General features: G+C 43.2%; 1 pseudogene; it reads left to right on the top strand.

The window, feature by feature from the left end:
- Positions 1 to 4,582: 4,582 nt before the first annotated feature.
- On the top strand, positions 4,583 to 5,083 carry LOC120032671 (annotated as a pseudogene).
- The last annotated feature ends 5,110 nt before the right edge of the window (positions 5,084 to 10,193 follow it).

Genomic DNA, 10,193 nt, shown 5'->3' with positions numbered 1-10,193 from the left:
ATTGAATCTGTGTTTCAAATTCACTGCTCGACTGAGGGACCTTACAAATAATTGTTGTGTGGGGTACAAAGATGAGGTAGTCATTCAAAAAAGTCTGTTTTCCAACAGACACTGGGAGACAAATTCACCTTTCAGCAGGACAATAACCTAAAACACAAGGCCAAGTAGACACTGGAGTTGCTTACCAAGTTGACGTTGAATGTTCCTGAGTGGCCTAGTTACAATTTTGACTTAAATCGACTTGAAAATCTATGGCAAGACTTGAAAATGCTTGTCTATCAATCATCAACAACAACTTGACAGAGCTTGAAGAATTAAAAAAATAATAATGTGCAAATATTGTACAAATCCAGGTTTTCACTTTGTCATTCTGGGGTATTGTGTGTAGATGGGTGAGAAAGAAATACATCTATTTAGCCAATTTAGAATTCAGGCTGTAACACAACAAAATGTGGAATAATTCAAGGGTTATGAATGCTTTCTGAAGGCAATGAGCATTGGTGCGTGCATTTCTGTCTCTGACTGTCTGTCCGTCTGAGTGTCTGCTCCTCTCTCGTCTATCCCCGCCTGTGTGCCCGTTCTCCAGTCCAAGCCCGTGTCACAGTGAGCCAGGAATGATGGATGACAAATGAGCAAGACACGGAGTGAACAAGATAAGATTGCATTGTACAGCTGAAAAATCTATAGTGAATAGAGACTAAAACAAGACCTGCGTCCCACTGGTATGGCAGGCTGCCAGGTCCAATCCCTCAGCCCCCTCCATCACCACTAACACCTGTCCCAGGGGGTGGCATGCTGCCCACATGGGGGAGAGGAGTCACCTAGCCGGGGGTTTCCTTCTTAGGACAGTTGGGGGAGGTAAGTGTTAAAAGTAATCAGTGGACCACACTAAGTAAAATATGTGTTAGACAAAAAGAAGGGTTTTGTTTAATACAATAATAACATTCTTCATTGAACATCCAGTCTTTCTGTATTCACAAGTCTTCAGGTCTTTAGAAAAATAAAATAATGAATGGTCCGTAGCTTTCCTCTGGGTCCTCTAACAGACTCGCAGAAGACCATGGCTGGGTTTCAATCCAGCAAGATGTTCTCTCCCCCCTGCACTCGTTCTCTCCCTGTCTCGCTGCCAGGACTGATCGAACTGGATAGGGGAAAGCAATGTGGCGGAACCTAGGTGGAGTTGCTTCTTTTACCTATACAGTAACATGCAGACCCATAAAAAGGGAGTGAACAAGGTCAGAGAATGAGGAACATCTTTCTGGAATGAAACACAGCCAACTTGGCTTGGTTCTGGGGCAGCGGACCCTGTCCCCATAAACTAGAATAGAGTGTCACCGCCCACCACTGGAGTAAGTATTGCTCTCTCTCTCTTTCCTAAATGGTTTTACAATAACAGCAGTGGAATGGGACTTTAACGACTCGTTTTATGCCCTGATTAATATGATGGCAGAGAGATTTGTCATTCGTGTGTTGAACTGGGCTGTGGTTCTGACTGCTAACGAGGAGAAGATGAGTGTCCTATGCTGATTCGGTTGAGAAAAACTTCGTCAAGCCTAAAAATATAGCCTGTTCCGCGATCTGTTTGCGCTGTCTTGCCTCAAAGACCATGGGAGTTGGCAAGATAGCACAAACAGGTCTGGGACCACAGGATGTAAAAACATAGTTGGCAGGGAGGAAATAATAATAATAATAATTAGGTGGGCGAATACATGTGTTGTATTTTACACATGTACAAGAGTGTATTATATACATTTGTTGTATTTTACACATGTACAAGAGTGTATTATATACATTTGTTGTATTTTACACATGTACAAGAGTGTATTATATTCATTTGTTGTATTTTACACATGTACAAGAGTGTATTATATATATTTGTTGTATTTTACACAAGTACAAGAGTGTATTATATACATTTGTTGTATTTTACACATGTACAATAGTGTATTATATACATTTGTTGTATTTTACACATGTACAATAGTGTATTATATACATTTGTTGTATTTTACACATGTAGAAGAGTGTATTATATACATTTGTTGTATTTTACACATGTAAAAGAGTGTATTATATACATTTGTTGTATTTTACAAATGTACAAGAGTGTATTATATACATGTGTCAATTGTAAATGTGTTTTTTACAAATCCAAACTTCCCCTGAGACGCCCTCAGACAGTGGGGGATATAGTGACATAGTCAGACAGATAATTATAGTGGAATTATAGTGGTGTATAGCAGTGGTACATTATTGTAATGCTAATATAACAACTAGTAGTCTGTCAATTATGACATTATTTAATTACAAATTATACTATTGTGAGATGAAATTGCAGTTCCATTCTTCATATTGATCTATCTGGGGTTTGTGGACTGGAGCAAATTTACCGGATAGTTTCTGTCTTGCAGTCTCTGCTCTATCTGCCCCGTGACTCAGTGTGGATCGAACATGGAGCGAGAGACGGATGGAGAGATAGATGGAGAGAGAGATGAAGTAGGAGGAAAAGAAAGAGGACACTTTAAAGAAGAGCATACAAATCAGTGAATTGGCAATGAGCTATATAACATTTCCATTGATCATCTAATGCTTGTTTTACATTTCTGAAATGATCAACCTTGCAATGTTACTCAGATGTAATCCTGCTTGTAAAAGAGATAGTGGTACTTACATTATCAACCAGTAGGTGGCAGTGTGAGTTACTGTATCATGACTACCTGGTACCCCATGTGATTTACCTGGTTCACTCAGAATAAACTCAGATAAGCACATAATGTTGAGCTGAGAGAGGTTTTCTACTCTAGATAGAATACATTGAGATAAGTACATAATGTTGAGCTGAGGGAGGTTTCCACTCTAGATATAATACATTGAGATAACTACATAATGTTGGCCTGAGGGAGGTTTCTACTCTAGATATAATACATTGAGATAACTACATAATGTTGAGCTGAGGGAGGTTTCTACTCTCGATAGAATACATTGAGATAACTACATAATGTTGAGCTGAGGGAGGTTTCCACTCTAGATAGAATACATTGAGATAACTACATCATGTTGAGCTGAGGGAGGTTTCCACTCTAGATAGAATACATTGAGATAACTACATAATGTTGGCCTGAGGGAGGTTTCTACTCTAGATAGAATACATTGAGATAACTACATAATGTTGAGCTGAGGGAGGTTTCCACTCTAGATAGAATACATTGAGATAACTACATCATGTTGAGCTGAGGGAGGTTTCCACTCTAGATAGAATACATTGAGATAACTACATAATGTTGAGCTGAGGGAGGTTTCCACTTTAGATAGAATACATTGAGATAACTACATAATGTTGGCCTGAGGGAGGTTTCTACTCTAGATAGAATACATTGAGATAACTACATAATGTTGAGCTGAGGGAGGTTTCCACTCTAGATGGAATACATTGAGATAACTACATAATGTTGAGCTGAGGGAGGTCTCCAGAGTTTACACTGTAAGTGAGCTATGGAATCAGACTTTCGAATATCAAACAGGGAAGTGTTTATACAGCTAAAACTGATGTAGGATATCCATCAATATTATAGCATTATGGTAAATATGGGATCGAGGGACCAGCTTTCTAATTGGTTCCCCAAATGTTGAGGGAGAGAGAGAGACAGAAAGAGACAGAGAGAAAGAGAGAGAGAGAGAGAGAGAGAGAGAGAGAGACAGAGAGAAAAAAAGAGAGACAGAAAGAGAGACAGAAAGAGAGAGAGAGACAGAGAGACAGACAAACAGAGAGAGGGCGAGAGAGAGAGCGACAGAGCGACAGACAGAGAGAGAGAGCCCCCCCCCCCAGTACAGTAATCAGCATACAGCAGCCATATTTAACGTATACGGTGAATGTGTGCGACAGACAGTGTGCAGCTAGCAGAAAGATTGAACGGTTGTGTGTGTGCATGTGTGTGCATCCGAGAGTGTGCCTGTGTGTGTGTGACAGATTTAAGAGTAATTCTGAGGGGACAGCAGCAGCAGCAGGGCTGAAGGGCTGAAGGTCCTGGCCTTAGTTAATTATTGACACCATAGAACGCTCGCTCAGCTTTGTGCGGGTCTCAGCATACATGTCACTTCCTGTTGCCAAAACACACCTCATTATGTAATGGAGGTATAGGCTTTGAAATCTCTATGTGTCTGTCTGTCTGTCTGTCTGTCTGTCTGTCTGTCTGTCTGTCTGTCTGTCTGTCTGTCTGTCTGTCTGTCTGTCTGTCTGTCTGTCTGTCTGTCTGTCCGTCCGTCCGTCTGTCTGTGTGCATGTGCATGGGGTGTGTGCGTATGTGTGTGGGGTGTGTTTTAGTTAGGAGTGTAATCTGGTCCGATGAGATACCTTTGGAAAATAGTTTCACTTGAGAGAAAGAGAGATACAGAGAGATAGAAAGATGACAAAACTCCTGCCATTTCTGTCACTTTTTCACAGTAACCCTGTTTTCAGAGACGTAGAGGAAGTTAGTTCTTCATTGACAACCTCTCCACTGTACAGACTATACTCTCTCCTCTCTGTCTCTCAATCACTCCCTCTATCAGCTCAGTCCGTCCAGACTGCCAGGGTTCCATCAGGATGATGTCAGCTGGGCTACAGATGCTGGGCGCGGCCCTGGCGATCATCGGCTGGCTGGGATGTATCATCATCTGTGCTTTGCCAATGTGGAAGGCGACAGCCTTCATCTCACACCAAACCCTCACCGCTCAGGTCATCTGACAGGGTGTATGGTGCACGGGCCAGAGGCAGTGTAAGGTCTACGACTCCCTCCTGGCCTTGCTCCAGGACCTGCAGGCCGCCAAGGCTCTGACCATCATCTTAATCATCGCCGGAGTGCACGCCATCTTGTTGGGCATCGCCGGGGGGAAGTGCATCAACTTAGTGGATGACGAGAGGTCCAAGGCCAAGGTATCCAACGCTAGCGGCGTTGTCTTCCTCATCACTGCCCTCCTGGTCTTAGTCCCTGTCTGCTGGTCAGCCAACACCATCATCCAAGACCAAAACTCCTACAACCCCCTTTCAGGCTACCAAAGGGAGCTGGGAGCCTCGCTCTACACCGGCTTGGGCCCCAATTGGTAATTTGAGGGTCCAATCATAATGATTACATCGAGGCAGATGCCCCAGGGATAGAGTGGCCCACAGTCATTGAATATGGTGCTTTTAAATGTTAGAGCAATCTTTAGTAAAGCCTTTCTCGTGAATGACTTCATTACAAACTATGATAAAATCATTGTGTTGGGCGATTTTAATATTCATGTTAATTAACAAAAAGACTGTCTTCAAGGCCATTGAATTGATGAATCTTTTGAGCTCTATGGACTTAATCCAACATGTTAACGGTGTCTATACTCTGGACCTGTGTAAAATGGTGCCGGTTTTACGGGCGCACAACCAATTGTGCTATTATGTTTTTTTGCGCGTTATTTGTAACTTATTTTGTACATAATGTTTCTGCAACCGTATCTTACGGCAAAAAAGAGCTTCTGGATATCAGGACAGCGATCACTCACCTCAGATTAGACAAAGATTTTTTCTACAACAAAGACGACGCACAAGACATTCTCCAAACACCCCACAGGAGGGGGGTGCAAGAGGAAGCGACGCAGGTACAGAGGACAAATAGCCGGATTCCTGGTCAGGACCCGGAGAAGGCGACTGGGAAAGCTGCCCTTGCCGTCAATACTACTCGCCAACGTGCAATCATTGGACAATAAATTAGACGAGGTACGATCACGAATATCCCACCAACGGGACATCAAAAACTGTAATATCCAATGTTTCACGGAATCGTGGCTGAATGACGACATGGATATTCAGCTAGCGGGATATACGCTGCACTGGAAAGATAGAACAGCACACTCTGGTAAGACGAGGGGGGGCAGTCTGTGCATATTTGAAAACATCAGCTGCTGGTGCACGAAATCTAAGGAAGTCTCTAGATTTTGCTCGCCTGAAGTAGAGTATATTGTGATAAATTGCAGGCCACACTACTTGCCTAGAGAGTGTTCAGCTATACTTTTCGTGGCTGTTTATTTACCACCACAGACAAATGCTGGCACTAAGACCGCACTCAGACAGCTGTATAAGGAAATAAACAAACAGCAAACCACTCACCCAGAGGCGGCGCTCCTAGTGACCGGAGACTTTAATGCAGGGAAACTTAAATCAGTTCTACCAAATTTCTATCAACATGTTAAATGTGCAACCAGAGGGAAAAAAATCTAGATCACCTGTACTCCACACACTGAGACGCATACAAAGCTCTCCCTCGCCCTCCATTTGGTCAATCCGACCACAACTCTATCCTCCTGATTCCTGCTTACAAGCAAAAATTAAAGCAGGAAGCACCAGTGACTCGGACTATAAAAAAGTGGTCAGATGAAGCAGATGCTAAACTACAGGACTGTTTTGCTATCACAGACTGGAACATGTTCCGGGATTCTTCCGATGGCATTGAGGAGTACACCACATCAGTCACTGGCTTTATCAATAAGTGCATCGAGGACGTCGTCCCCACAGTGACTGTACGTACATACCCCAACCAGAAGCCATGGATTACAGGCAACATTCGCACTGAGCTAAAGGGTAGAGCTGCCGTTTTCAAGGTGCGGGACTCTAACCCGGAAGCTTACAAGAAATCCTGCTATGCCCTGCGACGAACCATCAAACAGGCAAAGCATCAATACAGGGCTAAGATTGAATCATACTACACCGGCTCCGACACTCATCTTATGTGGCAGGGCTTGCAAACTATTACAGACTACAAAGGGAAGCACAGCTCCAAACGTCCCTGAAAAGTTGCATATCGCGGGGGCTATTCGATGTTAATGCAGTATGCCACAGGATGTTTTTGTGCTGGTCAAGGGCAGTCAGGTCTGGAGTGAACCAAGGGATATATCTGTTCCTGGATCTACATTTTTTTGAATGGGGCATGCTTATTTAAGATGGTGAGGAAAGCACTTTTAAAGAATAACCAGGAAACCTCTACTGGCGGAATGAGGTTAATATCCTTCCAGGATACCCGGGCCAAGTCGATTAGAAAGGCCTGCTCGCTGAAGTGTTTTAGGGAGCGTTTTACAGTGATGAGGGGTGGTCGTTTGACCGCAGACCCATTACAGACGCAGGCAATGAGGCAGTGATCGCTGAGATCCTGGTTGAAGACAGCAGAGGTGTATTTGGAGGGCAGGTTGGTCAGGATGATATCTATGAGCGTGCCCATGTTTACGGAATTGGGGTTGTACCTGGAAGGTTAATTGATCATTTGTGTGTGATTGAGGTCATCTAGCATAGATTGTAGGAAGGCCGGGGTGATATTTAAGCATATCCCAGTTTAGGTCCCCTAACAGTATGAATTCTGAAGATAGATGGGGGGCAATCAATTCACATACGGTGTCCAGGGCACAGCTGGGGGCAGAAGGTGCTCTATAGCAAGCGGAAACGGTGAGAGACTTGTTTCTGGAAAGGTGGATTTTTAAAAGTAGAAGATCGAACTGTTTGGGGACAGACCTGGATAGTATGACAGAACTCTGCAGGCTATCTCTGCAGTAGATTGCAACTCCGTCCCATTTGGCAGTTCTATCTTGTCGGAAAATGTTAGTTAGGGATGGAAATTTCAGAATTTTTGGTGGTCTTCCTATACCAGGATTCAGACATGGCTAGAACATCCGGGTTGGCAGAGTGTGCTAAAGCAGTGAATAAAACAAACTTAGGGAGGAGGCTTCTAATGTTAACATGCATGAAACCAAGGCTTTTATGGTTACAGAAGTCAACAAATGAGAGCGCCTGGGGAGTGGGAGTGGAGCTAGGCGCTGCAGTGCCTGGATTAAATGTGGAAATGCGGAAACAGCGAAGAGACCTAAATACTTTCCAAATGCACTGTATAACTGACTCATTTTTCTAACTTGATCACTAATAATCAGAATAATTTGAGAGTCTTCTTTTCGACCATTGATGGCCTGATAAATCCTACCTCCGCATGCGGTGCTTCATTTGTAAATCGACAGGTCTCAGAACACATAGTGAGCGAGCGGGGGGGGGGGGGGGGGGGGGGGGGTCCGGGGAGCTCTGAGGTACCGGAACATTGAGAACAAAAGTGTCAAACACAACGTAGCAGCGCAGCAGACAGAGTAAACAGCCAAGTAGCCTACTATCTATGGTGGTGACACGGACAGCACTCTCCAAAGTGCTGATTAATTCAAAGCATTTTAGATGTCACTGCAGTATGCCCACATACTTGAGTATAGCTGCGAGGCTTACACAAGTCCGAATTTCTAGACATCAATGTACAGCAATGTTTAGACGTTGCTGCAGAACACACGCCATCTGCATATGCACACACACACAGCAGTGGGGCTTACAAGACCCACCGTTTCATATCATTTTCAAGACATCAATGTAGCAGTAGAACAAATATCACAATATCGGAAGATAACTTCAAATAAAGTAAATCAATGTAGGCTGCAGCAGAACACACACATGAGAATAGGCCTCCTGCCTACGTGATAATATGAAGCACATGTTCAGATTAACTTCACAGTACAGAACAAGTTTGTAAAGGAACCTCCCACTATGACTCTCCACATATCAATTTTATTTAACTCCTGACAGTCAATGTCTTGCTCAAAGCCATGGGCAGGGTTGTGGCTGTGACGTTTATCCTCCTTCTAAGGCTGTTCGGAAGACTCTGGCTGTAGTGTCTATTTTTTTCATTTTGAGTGTTAACTATAACCTGTGTGTCCTCTTTAGCCTTGTCTACAATGCTTGCTGCCATCAAATGCTCCTTGGTTCCCGAAATGTTAAAAAAACTTTTTTCTGACGGCTCTTTGTTCTTCTTTTTCTTTTACGTCTGAGGCAGAGGATGTTACTGTACATTCCACCCACTCTTTTGCAAGTTTAATCCCTACTTTTTGCATGTTGTACAGCCCAGCTTTGAATTCTACATGACAAGCCAGGGGTTATACGTCTGCTTGTTCTTGAACTGCAAATTGCACCTGCTCGGGACACTTTGTCGTGGATGCACTCACTCCTCTCCGGCACTGACAGTTCTCTGGCTCCTTCTGCATTCGATTCACCATCTTTCTCTGGATGTTTTGGACTTAAAAAATGTCAAACTCGACTGCCGTTTCTTATCCATTTTTTATTTGGCTTTCCCACATTTCAAATTCATTAGGGAGACGACTAGCCTAGGCTAAGTGAAGTGATTACGTAGGGACCGCTTAACCACCACTACCAAGACCTGTGTCAGCCCTCCCCATAACCTCTATGTAAAAATTAGAGCGCAGGTCTAGAATCAGTGTGGCAGGATAGGATGATTACACAGAATGGTATTTCTGGGGGGTGGGAGAAATAATGAGGATTTAACTTGATTAAACACTGATCACTTTTATTAGAACGTTTACAATGCGAACAGTGAAACTATTAATAAATAATCACGCGTGAGGTGCTAGAGCCGGGCAAATAGGTGCCGGAATGAACAAAGTCAAATCTGAAATATTTTATTTTACCTTTATTTAACTCGGCAAGTCAGTTAAGAACAAATTCTTATTTACAATGACAGCCTAGGAACAGTGGGTTAACTGCCTTGTTCAGGGGTAGAAGAACAGATCTTTAGCTTGTCTGCTCAGGGATTTGATCTTGCAACCTTTTGGTTACTAGTCCAACGCTCTAACCACTAGGCTACCTGCCGCGCTGGCCGCATGTGAACTTTTCTCCACATCTAAATGTGATGAGTTTGCGGCATATTTCAGTGATAGGATAGCAAACAGTAGGCTGGGTATCATCAGTCAAGCAAGACCAGATGAGAAGTTTGATGATATGTACCCTAGCCTACCACGCAAATGCACTACAGATTTATTTTCCCTGGTTGACACAGACATGCTCATTAAAGTGATATCACAACTTAAGTCTTCTACCTGCCTTCTCGATGCTATCCCCACCACTTTCTTCAAAACAGTTTTTAATTGCATATCTGAAGAAGTGTAAGCTATTGTTAATCACTCCCTGTTCACAGGCACTCTCCCCACTGCACTGAAAAAAAAAAGCTATTATGAAACCCTTTCTGAAGAAAAGTCATCTAGATTCTTCAGCTCTTAGCAATTTTCAGCCAATCTCCAACCTTCCATTGTTAAGTAAAACTCTGGAGAAATTGGTTTTCAAACAGCTAAATCATTTTTTAATTGCCAACTGTATT

The sequence above is a fragment of the Salvelinus namaycush genome, chromosome 39, assembly GCF_016432855.1.
Source record: "Salvelinus namaycush isolate Seneca chromosome 39, SaNama_1.0, whole genome shotgun sequence".
Classification (NCBI taxonomy): domain Eukaryota; kingdom Metazoa; phylum Chordata; class Actinopteri; order Salmoniformes; family Salmonidae; genus Salvelinus; species Salvelinus namaycush.
The sequence above is the reverse complement of the archived record's forward strand: the minus strand, read 5'-3'. Positions and strand labels throughout refer to the sequence as shown.